Raw genomic sequence first — 14,684 nt, forward strand, 5'->3', positions numbered from 1 at the left:
AATTACTCTACAAGGGGTGTAAATTACTCTAAGGGTGTACATTACTCTACAAGGGGTGTAAATTACTCTATAAGAGTGTAAATTACTCTAAGGAGTGTAAATTACTCTACGAGGTGTACATTTCTCTATAAGGGGTGTAAATTACTCTAAGGGTTGATTACTCTATAAGGGGTGTAAATTGCTCTATAAGGGGTGTAAATTACTCTAATAAGGGGTGTAATTTTAACCTAATGTTGACTTAGCTCTTTTTTGGCACCAAAAAACTCTGTTTTGACACCAAACAATAGATTTTATACACCAAACAATAGATTTTGTACACCAAACAATAGATTTTATACACCAAGATAATACCTTGAGATTATAGCTATGGTACTAGCAGAAACACCCATCAGAGATCACACAACATGCTTTGTAATAAATCATGTAGTATTTCTGGCAAATACTTGTGATATGTGTGATTTTGCTTTGTTTTTTAAGTTGTCCCCAGCTTAAATCAATTTGCATTTATTATGTATAAATTATATAATAGTTTAAATAATTTTTTCAGGGGAGCTTTTGTATCATTCCAGTGTATAAGCATCATTTCACATTGTTTTGACGTGATAAAAAAGTTTTTTTTCTTCCAAGTAACTGCTTAATGAAAAAATATATATTGTGGCTTTAAATCCAAATTGAATCAGCTGTATATGCACAAAAAAGAGTAATATTGCTTATTTTCTGATGAAAATTATCATCTATTGTTTGGCCCTACACACATGCTGGTATTTATTACAAAATGTTTTTAAGAGAAAATGGCTCTCCTACAATCTGGCTGTTGTCAATGTCTGAAGGCAATTACAAGACAAATTAACTAGACTCTGGATGTGAAATTCAAACATATGAAGTAGAAAATTTAAACATGTATATCTTAACTCCTGTTAATAACGGTGTGTTTGGTAAGTTTATCAAAAGCGCTGTATCAGTCATGTTTCAAACATTAGCAGTCCTATCAAGGAGAAAGAGTGAAGGAATGTTTTCCTTATTGCATCTCCCCTCTGAATGAAGGGAGATAAATTGTATTAGTACCCGTTATTCTTCTTCTCTGAATAATATCTCGTCTGTGCCATAACTTCTGAACCATTGATACTTGCACCATTTAAAGATGTGTAGTGCACTGCATTTATGTCACTGTGACCTTGACCTCAAGGTCAAACAAGTGCAGTTTTTTCTTGTCCAGGCCAAACTTTTTATACTTTCGAAGATATGTTAATGAAGCTTATAGCACAGTTACATCCTCTACAGATGGTGTACATAGCACTGCCGTTTAGTCACTGTGACCTTGATGTCAAGGTCAAATAAGTGCTATTTTTCCAAATGATTCTTGTCCTGGTGATAACTTTTTAATTTTTGAGGACATCTTAATGAAAATTGCTGTATACCTTTATCACCCACTGAGGAAGTGCAGTGCACTGTCATGGGATCATTGTAACCTTGACCTCAAGGTCAAAGATCAAGCAAGTGTGCGTTTTGTCCAAGCTATAACTTTTCATCAGTTGAAGATATCTTGACAAAACTTTCAGTATACTTGCATTACCTGAAACTAATTTGCAATGCACTACAATTCGGTTACTTTGAACTTTTTCTCCGGGTCAAAAGTCACAGTGCATATCTTTCTAATAATTTTTTATCTGACAATAACCTTCAAACAGTTAAAAGATATTCTAATAAAAGTTTTATTTCTTTATCACCACAGTACATTACGACCTTGACCTACAGGTCAAAGGAGTTAAAAAAAATTCAATCAAAGTAAGGGAATAGGGTAGAGATGTTTTTCCTCTTAGTTTTATGAAGTGAATTCTGTGAAAACAAGTTAAACTGGTACTCTTATAAACATCATTTGACTTAATATAATTTCAATATTGGCATTGTCACTTCAAAAATTTTGGTTATTGGAAAAATGTAAATAAGGACCCTCTAAGCTTTAAAGAGATTTTGTGAGTGTTGTGATATTATTATTTTTAGCCCACCATCATCAGATGGTGGGCTATTCAAATCGCCCTGCGTCCGTGGTCCGTGGTCCGTCCCTCCGTCCCTCCGTCCGTAAACAATTCTTGTTATCGCTATTTCTGAGAAAGTACTGAAGGGATCTTTCTCAAATTTCATATGAAGGTTCCCCTTGGTGCCTAGTTATGCATATTGCGATTTGAGACCAATCGGAAAACAACATTGCCGACAGGCAGCCATCTTGGATTTTGACAATTGAAGTTTGTTATCGCTATTTCTGAGAAAGTACTGAAGAGATCTTTCTCAAATTTCATATGTAGGTTCCCCTTGGTGCCTAGTTATGCATATTGCGATTTGAGACCAATCGGAAAACAACATGGCCGACAGGCAGCCATCTTGGATTTTGACAATTGAAGTTTGTTATCGCTATTTCTGAGAAAGTACTGAAGGGATATTTCTCAAATTTCATATTAAGGTTCCTCTTGGTGCCTAGTTATGCAAATTGCGTTTTGAGACCAATCGGATAACAACATGGCCGACAGGCAGCCATCTTGGATTTTGACAATTGAAGTTTGTTATCGCTATTTCTGAGAAAGTACTGAAGGGATCTTTCTCAAATTTCATATGCAGGTTCCCCTTGGTGCCTAGTTATGCATATTGCTATTTGAGACCAATCGGAAAAGAACATGGCCGACAGGCAGCCATCTTGGATTTTGACAATTGAAGTTTGTTATCACTATTTTTGAGAAAGTACTGAATGGATCTTTCTGAAATTTTATATGTAGGTTTCCCTTGGTGCCTAGTTATGCATATTGCGATTTGAGACCAATCGGAAAACAACATGGCCGACAGGCAGCCATCTTGGATTTTGACAATTGAAGTTTGTTATCACTATTTCTGAGAAAGTACTGAATGGATCTTTCTGAAATTTTATATGTAGGTTTCCCTTGGTGCCTAGTTATGCATATTGCGATTTGAGACTAATCTGAAAACATCATGGCCGACAGGCAGCCATCTTGGATTTTGACAAATGAAGTTTGTTATCGCTATTTCTGAGAAAGTACTGAATTGATCTTTCTCAAATTTCATATGTTAGTTTCCCTTGGTGTCTAGTTATGCATATTGCGTTTTGAGACCAATCTGAAAACAACATGGCCGACAGGCAGCCATCTTGGATTTTGACAATTGAAGTTTGTTATCACTATTTCTGAGAAAGTATATAAGGGATCTTTCTCAAATTTCATATCTAAGTTTCCCTTGGTGCCTAGTTATGCATATTGCATTTTGAGACCAATCTGAAAACAACATGGCCGACAGGCAGCCGTCTTGGATTTTGACAATTGAAGTTTGTTATCGCTATTTCTGAGAAAGTACTGAAGGGATCTTTCTCAAATTTCATATGGAGGTTCCCCTTGGTGCCTCTTTATGCTTATTGCATTTTGAGATCAATTGGAAAACAATATGGCCGACAGGCAGCCATCTTGGATTTTGACAATTGAAGTTTGTTATCGCTATTTCTGAGAAAGTACTGAAGGGATCTTTCTCAAATTTCATATGGAGGTTCCCCTTGGTGCCTCTTTATGCTTATTGCATTTTGAGATCAATTGGAAAACAATATGGCCGACAGACCGCCATCTTGGATTTTGACAATTGAAGTTTGTTATCTCTATTTCTCAAAGTACTGAATGGATCTTGCTCAAATTTCATAAGTAGGTTCCCCCTGGTCCCTTGTATTGCATTTTTGGACAAGTCTGTCCTCAAAACAACCTGGCAAACAAACAGCCATTATCGTTAAATCTCAAATTTCTTATATAGCTAGGATTCCCTTGTTTGAAAAGTACTGGAGGGATGTCTCAATTTGCACAGATTAGTAAAATGAAGGGAAAAGTAGAGAAAAGATCAATCTGACATGGAACTTATGAAGATCATTCAATGGTGGGCGCCAAGATCCCTCTGGGATCTCTTGTTATTTCTTACTAGTACTTCACAAGAAAATGATATTGAATGAAAAATAAGGAAATATTTGGTTTGAACACATGTAAACTTAATAAACTTGCATTTTGTGTCCAGAATAAGGAAATTGCTTTTAGAAGAATACATACTGTACTGTAATCATTCTAATTCTTTATACAGGAATGTTTATGAACAGACATATAGGGCATTACATTTTAAATACCATATTTGACCCAATAAGCACTCCTGCCCCTTTAAGTGACCACCACTTTTTTCATCACTGATCTGCTTATATAATCATCGCTGTTTCAACCAAAATACTTGTTATGAAAATGAAACTTTTCCCGATACAGGGGTTTATAAAGCACACCACTTTTGTGTTTTTGTGAGTGACAGTGCGCTTATTAGGTCAAATTCGGTAGATTCCATGTGATCTTTTCTGACATGCCTTCCTGGACTTTAAGGAAGGTTAGTATTTTCTGTTAGTTTTGATCAAAATATTTAAGAAAGCGTGCAATTGGAGTAACACAATATTCTTAGTCAATTGCTGATATTACATTTTATAATTTATGAAGACATTTTCCGATTCTATGACAAAGCTGTTGATTAAATTAGAAGATTAATTCAGCTTTAAGGAAGATATATATAGAGGAAAATGAACATAGCTTTGACTAATTTTCCATTTTAAGACTGTATTATCAAGTATGCTCTAGTTTTGTACTATAATGAATACTATTTTTGACAATGATCAAAGATCATATTAAAGTAGATATATATATGATATTAGATCATGTTGAAAAAATATCATTCCGAAAAAGTAATTCAAAAATGCCAAAATAATTCATAAGAATCATGATGTGAAGATGTGAGTTTTTTTATGATGTTGGATAGTACAAAAAGTTTGGTTATGTTTTTAATAGACCACAAAATTACTAAGATTTTGTAGGCAAAAACGTCACAATTTGCTGACATGAGGTTGTTTTGAATATAAAATCTGTATTCAACACTTTTAAGGTTTTAGCTGTTGTAAGTTATTGCTATAAATGTACTACAGAACAGAAATCATGTGATATTGTTCAGAGACCGTGGTGATACAGATTTATTTTAGATATGAAAATGTTTTTAATAAGCTTGGAAGTTGCAGTGTTTGTGCTATATCGGTGTAAGCTTGTAAAAACCGTTATGTACATTGTAAAGCTACTTTAGTACTGGTATATTGTATCAATGTACACATGTCTAGTCTTTTTGAGTGGGATGCATGGACAATTTTATCCATATCTTCGATTATGATATGGCTTGAAACCATAAACTGAAAGGAACAAATTTTAATTACCGGTAAAGTCAGAAGTCAACTGCATTTTGAAAATATAAATTTTTATTTTTGCATGTTGTCTGCCAAAGCTGTAAGCTGATGAGGCTGTAAAATATATGAAAAGGATCGGTATGTCAATGTACTGTGTAGTTGGTTATATTCCCGGGAAATTTAATTTCACTATACTGATATCCAGGAAGTAGTGTACAATACAAACAAATGTATAAGGGCTCACTACAATTTGTTATAGAGATACCTGAAAAGGAAAGAGACATTCAGTAACATAATGAACAGCTATGCTGTTTGGAAATGATATACACATTGTACATGTGTTAATCTGGAGGATTTTACGAAATCAAAACTATTTACGATGTAAAAAAGTGTTTAGAGAATGCGATAGTATAATCAACAGCCATGTTATAATTGGAGAACACTTTTGGGCTTATTCTAGTTATAATGCTAATGTATAATATATATGTTTAAATCATACGCACTTGCAGCATTGTCATCCTAGAAGAATTACCTCCCTTGCCAGTTTTAATTATCTCCCTTGTATATATGATTGTACAGTTTTATAGTTACTTTCATGAATATTATTATGTGAAAGTGTCACATAGTTAAATCCTCACTTTACCAGGTAAGATGATTTATTTTTATCAAGAATCGCTTTAATAGTTTTGTTCTATTGCCATAATGTTGATAAAATTACAAATATTTTGCCATATGTTACTCCCGATGTTGCCAGTTACATGCAGGTCGGAAATTTCAACTTTTATTCTAACCATATTTAATGAAAATGATTTATAATCTGTTTGATGTAGTATAATGTAACAGGGTAAACTAACATTTGCATCTTCTATATACGCATTTAGAGTCATCTTATATGCATTGTTAATTCCTGTACTTGCACACATTTCTTTACTTAGTCTTTTAAACATGAATTGTAATGGTTCATTTGTACAAAAATGCCAGTGTAAGATTGCTATGGCCAAAGTAAAGCCTTCTATCACTAATAGTTACCTGTTTACCGCATGCCAGTGTGACTTTGAAAGTTTAGCTATTCCCCCATGACCTTGTGGCCTTAGATGTCGGTGACATAAACTGGAGATACGTTCATTGGCTATGCGATTGAGAGTGGAAAAAACTCCCTATGTTAGAGAGTCATCTGATAATAGAGTTTTCTCCCCTGGCTGTATGATATGGCTATGTCCCTTAATGTGACCTAGATAATAGAGTTATGTTATTTGACAGTGTGACCTTTGTTATATAGTCATGTCCCTTAGCTATGTGATATAACTACATTTAAGTGAAGATTTTTTCTCATTGCTGGTGTGACCTAAAGGAAATGAGTTATGTCCCTTGTATGTATGTGTGATCGTGGCAGGGTGACATGTACCACGGCTGTGTGACTTATATATTCAGAAGAAGTATGTCTTTTGATTGCATATTGAAGACTCATTTGAAAGGAAAGTTTAGCCTATGCAGTGTTTGAACAGACTTAGAACTGTTTATTTATGAAAGTGAAAAAAAAAAACACACACAATGTTTCAAAGATAAATAAACATGTTTATATTAATCATTTTGTAAGGGCAAATCTATTGTTATAAATCATTATTTATACATAAAATGGTAAAACAACCACAGGCACTCACCTCATCTGTATTGATAGACGAGGCGAGTGTTGTGCCACAATCAAATTTAGATGTCATACAAATTACGAAATGTTACTGTCCAGACAAGACGATGCAAAATTAATGGTATTATTATTATTTGAGTGGTGTTCAAATTTATAAGTTGAAATGACATTGAATCAGCCCTTATTCTCAGATAAAGAACATTTTTAACAATTGTTAGGTCAAATCGCTCAATCAGCGGCGATTTTGTAAAAGGGAGATAACTCAGATTCCTGATCAGTTCATTGTGTAAAATATTATTTTCATTTATCAATTATTCATTGAATTGTACATATGTCCTGTCATTTCAAATATATTTCTTTATTCAGAATGCAATTCTTACTGTATCTCAAAGACCAGAAATAAAGGCACAAAACTTTATAAATTTGATTCAATAAAATCATTATATATTATGTCAAATCCTCCATAATCAGAAAGTCATTTTATTGAAATATTCTGCTCTTTCTGATACATACGATTTGAAAATTTATTTCACTCCGGAATTTGAGTTATAATGCTGTGTGCCCAATGATAAACAGATTGACAGGAATGATGTGGCTATTTGTCATGGTGAAGAACTAGCTTATTTCTTAGTTGACCTTGTTCACTTTTTTGCCACTTGATGTGTAAATTTAAATTCCTGAAAGTAGATCTATTAAAATTTTGAAATATTTTGAAATGAAAAAGTATGGATTGATGAAATTATCATTCTGTAAAATGCATTGGTTACTAAAACATAAAAAAGCATGCCACCCTATTAAGCCATAAACTGTAAAATGCTGGATAACTGCTGGAAGGTATTTAGATACGTAGTTGTTCAGATATGTGATTTCAACATTTATCAGGTGATGGATTGATAGTGACATGTTTGTTGAAAAATGAAAACAGAATCAGCAACATGTATTCAATACACATTATACTATTTTAATTGATGCCGATCAACATATTCATTAAGCACACAAACATAACTAGAACCACAAGTTTGATTTTTTTTTAATTGCTTGTGACATTTAAATAGGCATTTTGTTGTAAATTGGTAAATTTTCAAAGGTGAGGTTTTAGCAGTGTGCACATTTCTCTTCTAATTTTTTAATTTTGGTCAGTTGATATATATTACTCAATAAAATGTTTGAAATACATGAATATCAAATGACATGAAGGTTTCTTCTATGTATGCGATTTCTTTAAGATGAATATAATGACATGAACAAAATGTTTACTTATATCATTGGAAAAACAGTAGATTCCATATAACCACTATACCATAATGTGTTTCATAAATAAAATTTATTAGTTCCTGGTCAGGTAGGTACATTACAATAATGGACGTCATTTGTATTTATGTTTAACTTATTTGTTTGTTTTGTATTGCATGGGCTTGTTGGATTTATTGTATATATACATTATTTATGATGTACAAGGTAGATATTGGTAGTTTGTAACAAAGTGGAGCATATCATATCACCTTGTATCTTATCTTAGCATTATTTTTGTACGAGATCTAATTTCATTATCATGCTTTTAAACTGTTGGTGAAGCTGTTTCCTCTTCAGATTTTGTAGGTAATTTAACCCCAATTATTTATTGAATTCATTAGTATTATAAATCTGAACATTATTTTAATATTATTAATTAAATAGGTTTCACGCCAGTTCCTTTGTATTCATGATTATATTTACGTTTGAGGTTACAGATTCTTTCCCAAGGTTTTTCAGAATTCTGCAACTTTAAATTTTCTTACCTTGATTTGTTCTTGATTCTTTTCTCACTGTCCTTGTATTGAAGGTAAATTCTTCTCTCTCTCTCTTACCTTTAATGAAGATATGAAAACTTTGATTGTCTCTTTTTCGGACGAATTCTAAAAAGTACGTAACTTGCTCTGTACATAACCAATGAGCCTGGTACCAGTCTTAAAAAATAACACATTCTATGCTGGACAGAAGAAATTGACAACACTGGGCTAAATCATTGAGACTAGTCCTTTTAAAATGTTTCTGCTATTGTTTTCATCAGCTAAGAATTTGGATGAAATGATATTTGTGGTTGGATGACTACATGTCAAATCTTTGTAACAGAGATATTGGCACATCAACCATTGTAACAGAGATATGGGCACATCAACCATTGTAACAGTGATATGGGTACATCAACCATTGTAACAGATATGGGCACGTCAACCATTGTAACTAGAGATATGGGCACATCAACCATTGTAACCATTGTAACAGAGATATGGGCACATCAACCACTGTAACAGAGATATGGGTACATCAACCATTGTAACAGAGATATGGGCACATCAACCATTGTAACTAGAGATATGGGCACATCAACCATTGTAACAGAGATATGGGCACATCAACCATTGTAACAGTGATATGGGCACATCAATCATTGAAACAGATATGGGCACGTCAACCATTGTAACTAGAGATATGGGCACATCAACCATTGTAACAGAGATATGGGCACATCAATCATTGAAACAGATATGGGCACATCAACCATTGTAACAGATATATGGGTACATCAACCATTGTAACAGAGATATCGGTACATCAACCATTGTAACAGAGATATGGGCACATCAACCATTGTAACAGAGATATGGGCACATCAACCATTGTAACAGAGATATGAGCACGTCAACCATTGTAACAGAGATATGGGCACGTCAACCATTGTAACTAGAGATATGGGCACATCAACCATTGTAACAGTGATATGGGCACGTCAACCATTGTAACAGAGATATTGGCACATCAACCATTGTAACAGAGATATGGGCACATCAACCATTGTTACAGAGATATGGTCACATTTACCGAACCAATGAGCAGCTATGCCTGTTGGTCGCATTTACGTGCTCCTAAGTACACGATTAGTGACGAAATTTTTCCCAACTCATTGGGAATAAGGTACCATTTTGACATGCGTAAAAGGCACGTGAATTGTTGATGAATTTTTTGTTCTCGAATTTATACAATAACATGTTAATTGAGATAGGCTCGGACAACAATATGAAAAAAATATGTTTGCAAACTGAAAACATAGTTGTGGAATGTGTTAATAGCTTCAGTCACTTAAGTTAGTTTCTAGTAATAGGAATCGACGGAATGCAATGACGTCAAGAGTTTTTGTCTATTTTTTCTTTCTCTTTTTCTCTCAAATTTTCGAAATGAGCAAGCCATGTCTGTATCACTTTTAAAGTTTTATTTGATTATGTTATATTAAGTAAAACAGTCGAAAAGTGCTCTTTCCTGTATGAACATTGTGTTAAAATTGCACCTAATTCAGAGATAGTTCATTGTTAAAATAACGTAAAGTATGGTATGTGTATCCAAGATTTTGAATACAATGAGTCATTAAGATACATACTTACCTTAATTTGCTGAAATATAAAATCTAATTTAATTAACTGTTGTCAAATCAAGTTTAATTGCACCGAACCTCTTTCAAACACATATTTCACGTTTCCCAACACAATCATGTGAAAATAACCCGATTAAACTTTCATGAACAGTAAGTAGTTCTACTTGAAAAATGAATGACAAAGCAATCATCACTTTTTATGTATCATCAGAAATTATTTTCGCATAAACATGCCATGTGCAAAAGTAGTGTTAGTAACACCCATGCGAACAAAACAGATCGTTTTAGGTAGGTTATTTCAACAAAAGTCACAGAACACACTTTATAAAATGATATCCTTCACACTTCGTAAAGGGTTTAACTAAGGCATTAAAAGATTTAATTATATTCTTGCCAGCTCCATTTATAGATTCCTTATTCCCTTTGACATCACGTTCGTTGGTTTTACATATTGTCTCTTTTCTTTAGTCGGTTTTGAACCTCTTCAATATTTCTCTCGGGGACAAGAGCATTTTACAAAGGTTTGAATTGACAAACTTATTTTCCCCATAATGCCTGCTAAATACAACACCAGGTTTTCGATATCCAGCATCACAGTATGCGCTGAACGTAAATTTAAATACCTCATCATTTTTTGTTGGTTTCACTCATTATACTGATACCTTGGTTATACCATTGTTGATTGCACTACACTACGCTACACGTCTATCGTATACAGCGAAGATATGAGTATAATCCCATTCATTTATTTCATAGCTATGACTAGATAGAATTTGGTTCTATAGAATTTGTCGACATTGTGACAATTCTGCAAAGTTCATATTCTACACTTTCGTTTGATATGTGAAATTCATAAGATGTATGTAGTATTGATTTAAACATTAACGCTATTACTATAGAAAATCAGTTATGATTTTAATCCTTATTTTACCAAAAAACTTAGTTTTCTCGCTAGGAAACGCCTATTGACTGGTATAAAAATACGGGCGTCCGCTTCTCGTTAGTATTTATAGAAAAAATACCCTACTCCTACCATCTACCTTGTTGATATAGTAAGAGAAGGGTCTTTTTTTCTATTAATACTAACCAGAAGCAAACGCATGTGGTATAAACTAGTATGTAGACCAGAAGGTGTAACTTCCGTAGGTGGACAGTAGCGTATGACTAATCCATCTCATTTCGTTAAAAACAAATTAGGGGCACAACTGTATTTTCTCTAATATCAAAATATTTACACTGCTGCATTACACTTGATTCACAAGGTTGATTATTTGCTATAGTACTGTATCATGAACTTGTTGTAGAGTGGCTTTGTACCATAGCACAGTGTGGTGGATATTAACTGTGTGTTGTATATATATATATCGATATTGAACTATTTCCCATTGATTCCCTACCTGATTAATAAAAACTGCAACAAGCTGCAATCTTTTCTTGCTGTTTGTATAAGGATTGTATACTAGTAATGGCATACAACTTCTACACATGCATAAAATTAAAAAGCTGAAACTGTTGTTGTGTTCTGTTGTTTTTTTTAGCTCACCTGCCCGAAGGGCAAGTGAGCTTATGCCGTGGCGCGGCGTCCGTCGTCCGTCCGTCGTCCGTTCGGCCGTCCGGCCGGCGTCAACTTTTCCATTCAAGCAACTTCTTCTCAATAACCAAAAGGCCCAGAGACCTAATATTGGGCCTGTAGCATGCTGGGGTGAAGGGCTACCAAGTTTGTTCAAATGAATAACGTTGACCTTCATTCAAGGTCACAGGGGTCAAAAAGGCTAAAATCTTTAAACGACTTCTTCTCAATAACCAAGAGGCCCAGGGAGCTGATATTTGGCCTGTAGCATGCTTGGGTGATGGGCTACCAAGTTTGTTCAAATGAATGACCTTGACCTTCATTCAAGGTCACAGGAGTCAAAAAGGCTAAAATATTTAAACGACTTCTTCTAAATAGCCAAAAGACCCAGGGAGTTGATATTGGGTCTGTAGCATGCTGGGGTGAAGGGCTCCCAAGTTTGTTCAAATGAATGACCTTGACCTTCATTCAAGGTCACAGGAGTCAAAAAGGCTAAAATCTTTGAACGACTTCTTCTCAATAACCAAGAGGCCCAGGGAGCTGATATTTGGCCTGTAGCATGCTTGGGTGATGGGCTACCAAGTTTGTTCAAATGAATGACCTTGACCTTCATTCAAGGTCACAGGAGTCAAAAAGGCTAAAATATTTAAACGACTTCTCCTCAATAACCAACAGTCCCAGAGACCTAATATTTGGTCTGTAGCATGCTGGGGTAAAGGGCTACCAAGTTTGTTCAAATGAATGACCTTGACCTTCATTCAAGGTCACTGGAGTCAAAAAGGCTAACATTTTAAAACGACTTCTTCTCAATAACCAAGAGTCCCAGGGAGTTTATATTGGGTCTGTAGCATGCTGCGGTAAATGGTTACCAAGTTTGTTCAATTGAATGACCTTGACCTTCATTCAAGGTCACAGCGGTCAAAAAGGTTAAAAATTTTAACAACTTCTTCTCAATTACCAACAGTCCCAGAGACCTAATATTTGGCCTGTAGCATGCTGGGGTGAAGGGCTCGCAAGTTTGTTCAAATGAATGACCTTGATCTTCATTCAAGGTCACAGGAGTCAAAAAGGCTAAAATCTTTAAACGACTTCTTCTCAATAACCAAGAGGCCCAGGGAGTTGATATTGGGTCTGTAGCATGCTGGGGTAAAGGGCTACCAAGTTTGTTCAAATGAATGACCTTGATCTTTATTCAAGGTCACAGGAGTCAAAACGGCTAAAATCTTTAAACGAATTCTTCTCAATAACCAACAGTCCCAGGGAGTTGATATTGGGTCTGTAGCATGCTGGGGTGAAGGGCTACCTAGTTTGTTCAAATGAATGACCTTGACCTTCATTCAATGTCATAGGGACCAAACAGGCTAAAATCTTTAAACGACTTCTTTTCAATAACCAAGAGTCCCAGGGGGTTGATATTGGGTTTGTCGCATGCTGCGGTAAAGGGCTACCAAATTTGTTCAAATGAATGACCTTGACCTTCATTCAAGGTCACAGGAGTCAAAAAGGCTAAAATATTTAAACGACTTCTTCTCAATAACCAACAGTCCCAGAGACCTAATATTTGGTCTGTAGCATGCTGGGGTAAAGGGCTACCAAGTTTGTTCAAATGAATGACCTTGACCTTCATTCAAGGTCACAGGAGTCAAAAAGGCTAAAATATTTAAACGACTTCTCCTCAATAACCAACAGTCCCAGAGACCTAATATTTGGTCTGTAGCATGCTGGGGTAAAGGGCTACCAAGTTTGTTCAAATGAATGACCTTGACCTTCATTCAAGGTCACTGGAGTCAAAAAGGCTAACATTTTAAAACGACTTCTTCTCAATAACCAAGAGTCCCAGGGAGTTTATATTGGGTCTGTAGCATGCTGCGGTAAAGGGTTACCAAGTTTGTTCAATTGAATGACCTTGACCTTCATTCAAGGTCACAGCGGTCAAAAAGGCTAAAAATTTTAACAACTTCTTCTCAATTACCAACAGTCCCAGAGACCTAATATTTGGCCTGTAGCATGCTGGGGTGAAGGGCTCCCAAGTTTGTTCAAATGAATGACCTTGACCTTCATTCAAGGTCACAGGAGTCAAAAAGGCTAAAATCTTTAAACGACTTCTTCTCAATAACCAAGAGGCCCAGGGAGTTGATATTGGGTCTGTAGCATGCTGGGGTAAAGGGCTACCAAGTTTGTTCAAATGAATGACCTTGACCTTCATTCAAGGTCACAGGAGTCAAAAAGGCTAAAATCTTGAAACGACTTCTTCAACCAAGAGTCCCATGGAGTTAATATTGGGTCTGTAGCATGCTGGGGTAAAGGGCTACCAAGTTTGTTCAAATGAATGACCCTGACTCGCATTCAAGGTCACGTCGATCAAGTATGCTTAAATCTTTGAATGACTTTTAGTGAAAAGCCAAAGTGCAGAGAGACATTATTATATTGGTCCTGTAGCATGCTTTCAAATAACTGCAGGATCCATATATGAAAAGATCACTGCATTGCAGGTGAGCGATTTGGGCCCATTGGGCCCTTGTTTTATCCCCCGCGAAACGCGTTTGCGGGGGATATTAAATTGGGCTCCGTCCGTCCGTGCGTCCGTCCGAGATTCTTTTCCGGACTTTAACTCCATAACCGTCCAACGCAGCTCCTTGAAACTTTCTGTATATATCCGACTAGTGCCCTAGTTATGCCCTTTGCTATTGCGGACCTTCCATTTTCGGTATTTTTTCTGTCACCATGGAAACTTAGTCAAAAATACCAAATTACTGTTTCCTTTTGTTTCCGGGCTATAACTCAAACACCGTTCGACGCAGCTCCTTGAAAATTTCTGTAT

This window comes from Pecten maximus, chromosome 16 (genome assembly GCF_902652985.1).
Source record: "Pecten maximus chromosome 16, xPecMax1.1, whole genome shotgun sequence".
Lineage (NCBI taxonomy): Eukaryota > Metazoa > Mollusca > Bivalvia > Pectinida > Pectinidae > Pecten > Pecten maximus.